We start from the raw sequence: 13762 nt of genomic DNA, 5'->3' as shown, positions 1-13762 counted from the left end.
CCACAAGGCAACATGGACACATCACATTTTCCACTGAAACCTGACTCGCTTTTTGCAACATGCCTAGCTGTGGATTTTGGGTCCTAGTACAGCCAGCACCAAGGAAACATAGGAAACCTGTACATTTTTTAAATCTAGACACCTGGGGGTATTCAGGATTGGGTGACTTGTGTGGCTTTCACCAGGTTCTGTTACCCAGAATCCCTTGCAAACCTCAAAATGTGTCTAAAGACACATTTTCATCACATTTATGTGATGCAAAAGTCTGCAATCTGAGGGGAGTTACAAACTTCCTTCCAACCAGCATTCCCCCAAGTCTCCCAATAAAAATGGCACCTCACTTATGTGGGTAGACCTAATTCCTGTGACAGGAAATGCCCCAAAATGCAACGTGGACACATCACATTTTTCCACTGAAAATTGACTTGTTTCTTGCAATGTGCCTAGCTGTGGATTTTGGCCTTTAGCTCAGTTGGCACGTAGGGACACCTAGCAAACTTGTATATTTTTAAAAATTAGACACCTAGGGGAATCCAGGATGGGATACCTTGTGTAGTTCTCACCACATTTTTCTACCTAGAATCCATTTCAAACCTAAAAATGTGTTTAAAAAACACAATTTCATCACATTTCTATGATGCAAATTTCTGGAATCTGGGGTCAGCCACAAAATTCTTCCACCCCGCATATCCCCAAGTTTCCCGATAGAAATGGTACCTCACTTGTGTGGGTAGACGTAATGCCTGTGACAGGAAATGCCCAAAAACACAATGTGGAAACATCACATTCTTCCACTCAAAACTGGCTTCTTTTTTGCAATGTGCCTAGCTGTGGATTTAGGGCTCTAGCTCAGCCTGAACCCAGGGAAACTTAGCAAACCTGTACATTTTATGACACTAGATAACTAGAGGTATACAGGATGGGGTGACTTGCGTGGCTCTCACCACGTTTTCTTACCCAGAACCCTTGCAAACCTCAAACATTGACTGAAAAACACATTTTATTTGCATTTCTTGTGGGAAAGTTGTGGAATCACCAGGCCGACGCAAATTACCTCCCACTGAGCGTTTAACCAGGTCTCCCAATGAAACGTCTACCTCACATGTGTGGGTGGGCCAAAACGTATGGTGGCAATAATAATAACAACTATGGTAGGTGTACTAATTGGTCATGTGGTCAACAACCATATAGGAAAACCTATCAAACCCAGACATTTTGAAAACTAGACAGCGGGGGGAGTCCAGGGAGGTGGGGGTTGAATGGATCCCTCAACGTTTTCATACCTATAATATCCTGCAAAACTGAAACATTGAATAAAAACATGATGTTTTACATTTGCAAGGTTTTCTGGGTATTACCATTGTGTGATCCATTCCTGTTGCGAGCACTAGGCCCAGGCCCCCAAGTGGGTTAGCATGTTTATCAGGACATGTGGGAAAACATTGGCTGGTAGGAATTTTGCAGATCCCTGCTCACTTCTTTAGTTTACGTCACCGAAATGCAAGGAAAAGTTGTGTTTTTATGAACCATTTCACCTTTGGAGGGTATTCTGGGTAAGAAATTTTGGGAGAGCCACTCAACTCACAACTCCCTAGACTCCCGCGAATGTCTAGTTTTCAGAAATGTCTGGGTTTCCCTAGAAGGCAGCTGAGCCCAGGACCAAAAACGCAGGTGCTCCCCTTGCAAAACCAGGTTGTTTTGTGATAGATAATTTTGATGTCTCCACAATACATTCTGGGCCCTTTCCTGTCATGGGTACGTGGCCCACCCACACAAGTAAGGTAGCATTTTCATCGGGATACCTGGGGGAACAGTCAGTGGTAAGAAATTTGAGCTGGCCCAGTCATCCCACATTGTCCCACACAGAAATGTGGAGATTTTGTTTTGTCAATGAATCAAATTTGGAAGGACTTCTTGGTCAGTGAACCTTGAGGTATCCACTCAAAACATACCGCATATTATTCTCTTAGTGACTGGTTTCCAATATGATACGAAGACAGAAGGTGTTCACAACAGAAAGAGTATGCACTTGCAGTAAAAAGCAAAAAAAACACCACAACATTATTGCACACCCATCCACTAGTCAAGCACAGGCATACTGGTTGGATTTTGCACAAGGGTAAGGAAATGGTTAATTAAAAAAAACTTTATTCACTAATGACTTTTCTAAATGAAATCTGCAAAAGTCATTGTTAATAATTTCAACATTTGATTAAAGAACCACTGACTTACAGCCCGTGAGCTATAAAATTACAGCAAGGCACCGACCGCTTTACAGTCCATTTACATACCTGCCATGTGTTACAAACAGAAGTCGATTAACACTGCCAGTTGCAGGCCCAAACCAACACAACACTTACATTTACAAACAGCACCATTCAGGGACCCATCACTTTCATATGCCAACATCTCTAACACACCAATCACACCACCAAGCACCCAAACTTCAGACAACTGCCACACACACCTGAAGCAAGTCAAAGCACATACTGGCTACCTGTCACCAACACACCTCCAATCCATGCACACTACCTGCCAAGCCCCAGTCCATTCACACTGCCAGCCAAGTGCCAGTCCACACACACTGCAAACCAAGCACCAGTCCATGCACTGGGAAAAGAAACATAGCACTTATCATAAGGCAGTAAAGAATGTGCACAAATCAATACATTACTTTGAAAGACAATCACACAGACAGCTAAAGATTCCAAAGTTAGTACACCAATCAAAAAAAATATACAAACAGGCCAAGGATACACATTAGGTGGAAAAATTACAAGATGAGTTGCTTACCAACCACAACTCCACAAACTACAGATCTGCCAAATCTGCAACCACAACCAGAATTCACCAGCAAGACAAAGGAAATGATTGGCTGTACAATAAAAAAGAAAAGAGAATTACAATACAAATAAAAGTAACAAAATATCAATCAAAATACAGCGATATTCCCCCGAAAGGAGGTGTGACAAAGACAAAAAAAGACACCACTAGATGGAAGTAACTCTAACCCCAGAACCTGATCCCCTATCACGTACATAACCTTATTCCCAGGTGACTCAATTGCTACCCACCATCCTGAGGCTCAACCACTCAAACAACCAAACAATATGGCCTCCAAGGGGTGAGACCCTTGCCCAAGGGGTCATTCCATAAATAGATGTAAAATTCCTGACATCTAGTGGGGTTCGACCCCACCATGGAGAAGGATTGGATGAAAAATGGCCAAGCTTATCCCTGGGGGAGACCGAAACACACATAAAATATAATAGGCCCCCAGAGGAGTGACCCTTGCCCAAGGGGTTGCTTTCAGCAATTTCTAAAGGTAAAATTCTAGTGCCAAGTGGGTTTCGACCCCCTTGCGAGGCTGATTGGCTGCAAAAAAGGGCCAAACTTGCACTGGCGGGAGCAAAACATAGATAAAATATATTGTCCCCCAAGGGGTCGCTCTCCACGATTCCTAAGGGTATCATCCCTGGTGTGTAGTCGATTTCGCCCCCCTAGGGGCAAAGTGACAAAAAGAGGGCCGAACTGGCCCCCAGGGAGGGCCAAAAAACACTGATAAAATATATTGGGCCCCCAGGGGAGCGACCCTTGCCCAAGGGGTCACTCCCTGCAGTTCCTAAATCATCAACCCTGGCATCTAGTGGATTTTGAAGCATCCCCCCAGGGTGGCAGATCAGCCAATAAAAATAGCTGCACCAGACCTGTAGGGGCAAAAACAAAATCCCTGGTGTCTAGTGGATTGGATTCCCGCTCAATGTTCGAGGCCCCACCAATGATTGTGGAGCAGGAATCCACTCCAAACAGGCACACTTGGAAAGTAAACAATCTTTCCTTTCCCCCAATGTCTGATTTTTTAAAACAACCCCACACCCCCAGGTGGAGAACTCACTTTTGAGAGTTCCTTTCTCCTGATGCACTGGAAGCAAATTGCTTCCAGTGCGTCCTCAGCCTTTTCTGATGACGTTGGCACACAGGGTGCATGCTGACATCACCAGATCATTGAGGTGGGTTCAGGGGCAGCAGCGGAAATGCTTCCGCTGCCATCCCTGGTGGGGGGGTTTAAAAGGCATACCATGGGGGAGCACCAGGGCTTCCCCCATGGGTGGGACGGTTCCCAGACATCAAACACATTTAAGGGGTTGAAAGAAAAAAGGGTTGCATTTCAAAAACAAAAATGAAAAGTTTTCTTTTCATTTTTTAAGAGTAGGCAGTGGCCCGTGACACCTCAGCCTGCTCCTAAAAAATGTTTGCTCCCACATTCACAAAGGGTTACCCCCAACTTGAAGTTGGTGGAAAGCTATAAATCTTTTGCGAACTTATTCCAGTCACAAAACATTCATACATCCCCTTGTGACTCACTATTAGGAAGGGATGCCCTAACATGCCCCTTCCCAATACAGAGTTGCAAAACTATTTTGCAATTTTGTAATATCGCAAAATAGGGTTAATAAATGTCAAAAGGCTATTTAGTGGTAGCAAAAAGCCCGATTTTCATTTTGCAACCACTAAAACCTTTGGTACATTTAGCCCTAAGTCTCAAGGGAATCTGCTCTTGTCAAAGTGTAGAAAGGGTCTTCCTCACCCAACTAACTGAAAACCCCCTTAGACCTCGTAGAATCATTGAGAATCCATGTCATCATCACTAGTAGTTTTCCATCTCTGTGTGCAGTCTGGAATTTGCAACTCCCATTAGTCTTTCATCCCATGAACCAAATATCAGGACAGCCTTGAGTATCTCCCAGGTCTAGGAGCAAATAAGGAAGTTCTCTATTTCATCCATTTATGAAAGCTCCCTGTCCTTGCCAAAATATCCTCCTGAACCCCTTTATCTCAACCACACAACATGGCTTTCAATAACTGCAGACTTTTGCTGATGCACCTGCATGCAAAGAATAATAGAACAGGAGCAAATCTCCATGTAGAGGGTTAAACACAGAAAAAAACATTACAGGCATTCACATGCATCAACATGACAAACAATTCAATGGACGTTTAAAATGCATAGTTATATGCATATTTCTCCTCATAAGCACAATAAATGGTGAAAAACTGTGAATCTACAACTGTAAATTGTAATACAGTATTCCAAATACATTAAATATAAATGCATACAAGTACTGTATTTCATTCGGTTAATGTCATTATCAACACATTTTATGTTTCTACTTGTGTAAGCACCTTGATTAATATGAATTCAATGCACCACTAAATATCAATACATTTAGTCACAACTTACACATACTGTGCATTACATTTTATGTCACTTCTACAAGGCATAATAGCACAGCCAAAGTTATGCCTTCTCATATGCTATATTTCCAATATAAACTTTGAAACCACTTACTTATTATGAAAACATTTGAGAAAATTGTTCTCTAAAACAAGGAATCTACTTCTCAAACATTTCCTTCTACAACCCATAGATTTCTTACTGCATTTTTAGCAGATGCAGGACATTGTGCTATTTATAGTAACACCCAGGAAGCAATCATGGAAATATATGAAGTAATGGTTAGGTATTTTGTAAATGTTATTTTGCACAGTCATCATTTTTAATGTGTTTTTTTTTCTCCACATCACTTACTGTGGAGAAATGCATTCCATTACTCAGGATGGTAAACACTATGGAAATCCTTTGTAAATACTCACATTGTTCCAACTTTTTTACTTTGTAAGTTGAATCATCCTTTCACCACCTCCTCTAACACATATTAGCACACAGGAACTCGTCAGCTAAGATGGCACCTGTAAATTGTGTACAACCTTTAAGTGTGATCTAGGAATTAGTTTTGCAAAAATATATTCTAACTTAGGTGATAGACACACAAAGGGCCTGATTCTAACTTTGGAGGACGGTGTTAAACCGTCCCAAAAGTGGCGGATATACCACCTACCGTATTACGAGTCCATTATATCCTATGGAACTCGTAATACGGTAGGTGGTTTATCCGCCACTTTTGGGACGGTTTAACACCGTCCTCCAAAGTTAGAATCAGGCCCAAAATCTTTAATGAACGGAGTCCAAAAATTATAGAAATCTGTGTTTTGTGACATCACTATTTCCTTCCAAGTAGAAGCAAGCTTGCTTCAAGCTGATTTTCATAATGCAAATTACATTGCAACAATTTAGATTACGTGTGATACACAATACAGGAATGCCTATATTATATATGGAGTGATGAAAAAAATACTAAATAATTATGGCCCTCATTCTGACCTTGGCGGGCGGCGGAGGCCGCCCGCCAAAGTCCCGCCGTCAGGTTACCGTTCCGCGGTCGAAAGACCGCGGCGGTAATTCTGACTTTCCCGCTGGGCTGGCGGGCGGTCGCCTTCAGACCGCCAGCCAGCCCAGCGGGAAAGAGGCTTCCACGATGAAGCCGGTTCGGAATCGAGCCGGCGGAGTGGAAGCTGTGCGACGGGTGCAGTTGCACCCGTCGCGTATTTCACTGTCTGCGCAGCAGACAGTGAAATACATGTAGGGGCCCTCTTACGGGGGCCCCTGCAATGCCCATGCCAGTGGCATGGGCACTGCAGGGGCCCCCAGGGGCCCCGCGACCCCCCCTACCGCCATCCGGATCTCGGCGGTCCGACCGCCGGGATCTGGATGGCGGTAGGGGGGGTCGGAATCCCCGCGGCGGTGCAGCAAGCTGCGCCGCCGCGGAGGATTCAATGGGGCCGCGGTACACTGGCGGGACCCCGCCAGTGGTGCCGGTCCGACCGCGGCTTTACCGCCGCGGTCGGAATCCCCATTGGAGCACCGCCGGCCTGTCGGCGGTGCTCCCGCGGTCCTCCGCCCTGGCGGTCAAAGACCGCCAGGGTCAGAATGACCACCTATGTGTGCTAATCAACTTCAAATTTCAGAGCTGTGCGTTGCAAGGGATGGCATGTAGGGGGGGACTTTATTTTAAATTGATACTGTCTCAAAAGGAGCTAGGTATATCAAGTTTGGTATGAAACTGAATGTTATAATAAATCCAACAACTTGCCACTGTTGAATTTACTATAATAGAAGCGAGAAAGAGTTTTAGAACTCTTTCTAAAAGTTGCCAGTTTCAGCTCTGTAGTGCCCTTCTCTGATTGGTCAGCCTCCAGCAGCCTGGCCGCACTTCCTTGAACAGGTGTGAAGTGGCCTGGGCTGAACACAAAGGAAGTGGCTGGGGAGGTGATCTGCCTCAGAGGGAAGAGCAGCCAAACTGGACTTCAAAGGAGGGAAGGACATTTCCGGCATCTCTGGACCTCCCCAATTTCCTGGCTTCCTAGACAACCAGGTGCCACCCTAATTAGATTAGGAGAGAGCTGGCGAGGGGTATGTTAAGGGAACTTAACCACACCAGTGGACGGGCTCCGACATACCTAAATTCTAAGATTACATTTTTGCAATCTTGGATTTTGGAAGAATGTTGCTCCCTGAGATTGATTTTTGCCACACTTCCCAGGAAGTGGTCACTCAAGAGAGTGGTGACCTGCATATGATTGGTCAATCGGCCTCCCCTATCTTCCACTCCAGGATCAAGGATAAAATTGGCAGAGCTGCACCCACACATCAGATCCCTACCAGGAACCAGACAAGAAGAAGAAGGACTGCCCTGCTGGACCCCTGACCTGCACCTGGACACTGCACTCTGAAGGACTACACCAGCTGCATACTGGGGCTTCACCACAAAAAGGACTTTGCCGGTCTTCAACTGGTTCAAGAAGGGTCTCCCTGTTTGCTACAGGTAGAAAATAGCTGTCCAGAGTCCCCTGCATCAAGCCCTGAGAAACTGATTAGCTGACCAGTCGCCATTTTTGGATTTGAGCTAGGTGCATTCTGGTAGCTGGAGTCCAATCCCTCATAGGGTGACTTGTGTACTCCTAAAGGACCATTTAAGACATTCTGGAAGGAGAACTAGAAGTTTGGAGAAGACTGGAGAACTTTTGGAAAGTTAAGTGGACCGACCCGACGTTGTGAGTCATGCCGGCTTACGATGACCGTGACCCGGCCTCACTTGCAGGTTCATCCCCCTGAAAAGCTCCAGATCCCTGGACTTCCAGGAATCCACCAGGGGGTTGTGGAAAGGCAATCAAAATCAGCTTGCCTTGGAGGGTCGTCCAACATGGGAGAGAAAAAAGTTCCAAAAAAGTGACATAGTATAAACATAAAATGTTGACTGAGTCTTCCGGGACAGCGTATCCGAGGACAGCCCCAGGGAGGTCGTATCCAATTTCAAGTACAGCTCGAAGATTTGCGTGACAAAAAATCATCTAAATCTGAAGATAGAATTCTTCACTGAGGTTTCTTGCAATGCATTTCCGAAGAGGGCTCCACGGAGGTCGGATCAGACTGCGACTTTGTCCCGGTGAAGAAAATCTGCAAGAAAAAGACTAAGCCCAAAGGTAAACTTTTGACCAAAACCATCCACCTGCCGTAGCAGAGCAGGGCTCCATCGCGGTCGGCCACAAATTTTGATTTTGCCGCAGTCAAGTGCGACCAGATGTCCAGATTGATGCTTTTAGTTTCTATGCACTAAAGAACAAAATTCATATCGCCGGTTCTCTACATTGGAATTTTGTCATTTTTGTGACATTTTAAAGATAAAATATAATCTATTCTTGTAAATCAGTGTTGGATTTTTAATGTGTTTGTTTTTAACTTATTAACTGGTTTGTAATTTTTAGGTTTAAATCTTTTTTATTGATTTTTACCAAAATTTGTAAAACAATACAAAACACTCACCTACAACCTCTGGCCGTGAGGAACAACAGAGAGGATGGTTAGAGATATTTAGGAAGGTAGAGAGACAAAGGATAAATACCTATTTCACTGAGTATGTGTCTACAGCAGTGTAGCTGGTATGTAAAGCGCAATGCCGGTCTAGCGAGATTCCTCCTCTGCAAGATATAAAGTTAGGCTGATACTGAGTGTGAGGCAGGGAACCCGTAAATAGCCAGGGCAGGTAAGTTCCACAAATTCTTGTGAGAGGTAGGACAAACAAGGCACCAGGTCTTATCAAATTGGGGTAATCTGTTCAGCTTCTCCATGCCTATTAAGTCTCAAAGTCTATGCAGCCAATCTACATGTGAGGGTATAGTGTCGGTGCCCCACCGTGTTAGCAAAACTTGCTTAGCTGCAGATATGGCTAATTTGATGGGCTGTCCCTTTTGTGATTTCAAGGGGTAGTTCAAAACATCCGGGAGGCCTAGAAGAATATAGCTCGGAAACCTAGGGGTCGTTATGTTATACATTTTGTCAATGGCATCTAGATCTTCAGACCAGTAGCAGTTGAGTTTCAGACTTTTCCAAAGGAGGTGTGTCAGGGTCTCCTCCTGAGTGCATCCTCGCCTGAAGCCGACATCCCATCCCTCTTCCACTGGGCCACTCATGCCGGAGTGTAGTACTAATAGTGTGCCACCTTTAGTAGCATCTCTTAACCCAAGGCACTTTGTGCCAATGAGTTGGCCCGTTTGAGAATATCTGACCACTCCCTAGGTGTAAAAGGACATTTGCATTCCCTCTCCCAATGGTGCTGTGCTGAAGAAATGGATGGGGCTGGGATAATGTTAAGAAAAGCATATATAGGTCAGAGGGTACGCGTTTGTCGGAACCTCTGGGCAGTAGCCATTTTTCAAATGGGTATTGGGGGCTGCTTGCATGTGGCTTGATGGAAGGCTGAGTAACCCAATGGCATATGGCCAAGTGCTTCCAACGGGCATTGCCAGGGATGCCATAGTGCTGTTATATTTGGGCAAAGGTCAGAAGACCAGATTCCTCAAACAGGTTACCAGTCCTCTTACCACACTGCTGCCACACTGTATAACTGGGACCCTGATATGCGGGAGGAAAGTCTGGGTTACCTGTGATCGTAGTGGGGGGGAGATTTGGGTAGAGTGCTTCCTACTCATCTGTACTTTGTCCTAGGACCCCATTGTGGCTCTTAAAATAGGGGAAATGTAAACTCCTAATAGTCTATGGTGCTTGGGGAGCCACAGTATCTTCCATATGTGTATGCCTGTGATGGCTTAGTCTATGAAGCACCAGCATTTTTCCATGAGAAGTCTAGTCCTCCCCACTAAGTATCACAGTTGGGCTGCCTGATATTTATGAATAAGATGAGGGATCCCCAAACCACCCATCTCCGAAGGCAGGTATGTCTGCTTCTTGGCCATGCATGCCTTTTTCCCTTCCCAAATGTAGTCCACTATGTGACGTTGTAGTTTAGTCAGCACATGGGGAAGAGGCAGCAAAGGTAATGTCTGCATGACGTATAAGATTTTAGGTAACAAGGTCATCTTCACTGTCGCAATGCAGCCCAGCCAGGAGAATGCATAGACTCTCCAGGCATGTAGATGTGCATACATTCTCGACAGCAAGGTGCCATAGTTAGACATTGAGGTTTGAACTGTGGTGGAATGGATATGGAGTCCCAAATATGTCACTCCCTGTGTGGGCCAGGTGAAGTGGCTTTATAAAATAACTTGATTTGCCGCCGAGACCGTCAGGTTTAGAATCAGAGATTTTTGTAGATTCACCTTCAACCCAGAGGCCTTTCTAAAGGCTTCCAAGTCCTCCATCGGCGGAGGCAAAGACTGAGGGGATGAGTCAGGATCACCATGACATCGTCTGCACATAGTGCTAGCTTATGTTCTCGCCCCCTATACGGATGCCAGTTATTATGGGATTTTGGTGAATACACTTAGCAAATGTCTCCCTGTATAGTGGAAAAAGTAGTGGAGATAGTGAGCATCCTTGTCTAGTGCTCAGGAGCAACTTGAAAAGGGGAGGATGTTAGTCCATTACCCTTGGCCACCACCTTAGGGCCATTGTTATTGCACTGAATCCCTCTGATGAACCGTCCGGCCACCCCTGTTCCCTGCAGCACTGTAAACAAATAAGGCCAATGCACCCGATCAAATGCCTTTTGGCATCAATTGATAAAATCAGTGCCTGTATTCAGTATTGTTGAGCCTTATCTAGCAGATGACATATGTGCTTTGTATTGTGACCAAAGCTACGCTTGGTCCGGATCGACAATGTCTTGCACAAGGGGGGCTAATCGATTCACCAGGATGGAAGTAAATATCTTGCCATCCACATTTACTAATGAAATCAGTCGATAAGAGGAGCAGTGCAGTGGATCCTTACCTGGTTTGGGTAAAACTGTGATAGTGGCGAGTTTCATGGAGTCTGTAAGGGAGCCCGTGGCGCTAAAGGAATTATACAGATGATTAAGTACAGGGGCCAGTCATTTAGATAATAATTTATACAATTCTGAGGTATAGCCATCTTGCCCGGGATCCTTACCGGGTTGTAAAAGGGAGATTGCCAATTGTACTTCATCCATCCTGATGTAAACGTAAAGCGTCTGAAGTAGGTAAATACTCTAGTGGTATGTGTGCTAGACAGTTTCCTTCTGCTAAGCAGTCAGCTGAATAGAACTGGGCATACTATTGCTTGAAGGCTTGGGTGATTTGCTCATCCTCGTTTGGTGCTCGCCCTGGGGTCTCTCCATTGCCACTATCTGTTGTCGGACTGCTTGGGCCCACTGGCAGTGCACCAGGAGGCACCCGGCTTTATTGCTCCCCATATAAAACATTAGTGCGGACCAGAATGTATGTTGCTCTGTCTATATCAGCGCTCAGAGTCCTTCACAGGCTATATTTAATTGTGGTGTATCTTATGATACCCTGTCAGTTTGTGATCCATTTCTCGCTCCTTTACCCACCCCTCAAGTGTATCCCTTTTATCCGTCCAATCTCTATGAAGGCGGGTCACCAGGGCAATCAAATGGCTGCGAAGGACTAATTTCAACGTATCCCAAACCATTTGGGTGTGTCTGGGAGGTCATGGTGTTCCAAAAATTCAGTGATGACGCCCAACAATTCTGTGATATGTGCTTTGCTTGTGAGAAGTCGATGATTAAGGTGCCAGGTGCTTTGTTGAGGAACTAGGCCTGGGAGAGATACGGTCATGTGGAGAGGAGTATGGTCCGAGAGTGCTGCCGTTCCAATATCTACTTGAGTGGTGCACTGCAAAAGATGCAGTGTGACTAGATATAGATCAATTCATGCATACTTCAGATGGGCCACTGAGTAGAAGGTGTAATCTCGCTCTGAGGGATGCCAGCTGTGCCAGACATATATGAGCCAATAGTAGGTCAGTTGTTCCAAACCCTGTGTGGAGAATGCCCCTGTCTGTCCCACTGTGCGGATCTGTCCATCCTGTGTCAGGTACTACATTGAAGTCCCCTCCAATTAATACATCCTTATCTGTAGTAGCCATCAATCTACCCAAGGCTTCTGAAATAAAGATTTCCTGAGGTTCATTAGGTGCATAGAGTATAACAAGGGTGAAGGTGTGCTGATGTAATGTGATGTGGGGGGACTGTAGCCTGCCGGGGATGTAAGCCTGTGCCTGAACTACTTTGCCCAGGAAGCGGGAGTCCAAAAGAATAGCTACTACAGACTTTTTAGTTTGTGATTTGTAAATGCTGTTCACACCAGTCTGCTAAAATAAGCCTACGTGCTCGTTGCCAAACTACGAACGGTTGAGCTGGGATTAATTTATTGAGACCTAACTTGACCTAGTGGTTAGTGGCCTATTGCTAAGTGTAGGTACTTACCTGCCCTTAGCAATAATCTACTTTCCAACAACATGGTAGTATACTCTTTAAAAAAAAGACTTCCTTGCTAATCAAACATCCATTATCAGGATGACTACACTACACTGTGGGTACTCACTTGGTCAGGTGAAGGAACCCAGCGACCTGTCATGATTTGTCCTCATCCCTCCTGCAGTTGAGAGAGTTATTCTGTCAAGCTGGAGTTTGCTAACCTGTTGGTGGTTTAGTTCAATTGCTTTAATGATCTCCCAGTGTGTAATTTTCATATGGAATGCAGCTCTTCCAGTAAAAAGAGCCCTAATGTGTGCTCATATTCCCATAACGATGTGGACAGGTGTAATTGCCATCATGAATGTCATGATGGATCGAGAAGACTAACGTGATGCTTGCTGTATGTTAAAAAAACAAATATGTAGACGTATTATGCTAGCGATGCATTTTGCCTTATGTCTCCCAGTAAAAATACGAAAAGATATTACATTTTAGTCAATTTTTGGTAAAAGCTGATACTTACTAGCAAATGTTGCTGTAAATATCTTGCCTTGTGTTATCATGTTGGGGACGGGGCTTATTACTAATGACCAGATATGTGATAGTAAAATACTTCCTACTTCATCAGGATATGGTATAAATACATAGATCTTTCCTATGCCAGGACCAAGGATTTCCTGACATCTGTTCAAGTCAGTTTTAAGTATCCAGCAAGTTGAAAAAGATATGTGACTACAAAGGTTGAAGTTAAGACTGTCTAGACATCGTCCTCATTTTCACTTTTTATATACATTATTATGTGACTGCTGGCAGGGATTGTATACGTTTGTCTATAGTCTCAGTTATCCATTTTGCAGGCTTGCTTTGATACAATGCTTCATGTGACCAAACTAGAAACTTAAAGTCAATCGAAGGATTTTATCATTCAGACCTCATCTCATTGGAAGGTTTTCAGCTGGTAGCTCCACTTTTCTCCTTCTGGAATATGATTCTTTCTGCGCTGGAATCAATATGATCAAGTGTCTCAAGTATCACCCATTCCATTTCACTGTCAGTATGGCTTTCGGTGAGGAAGTGGTTGCTCATTTGTATTGTTACCTTGCCACATCTTATGTCACTGAGATGTACTCATATCCAAGTTCTGGTCTTCCTGCAGGTCATGCCTA

Source organism: Pleurodeles waltl, chromosome 2_2 (genome assembly GCF_031143425.1).
Source record: "Pleurodeles waltl isolate 20211129_DDA chromosome 2_2, aPleWal1.hap1.20221129, whole genome shotgun sequence".
Taxonomy (NCBI): domain Eukaryota; kingdom Metazoa; phylum Chordata; class Amphibia; order Caudata; family Salamandridae; genus Pleurodeles; species Pleurodeles waltl.
Note: the sequence above shows the minus strand (reverse complement) of the source record.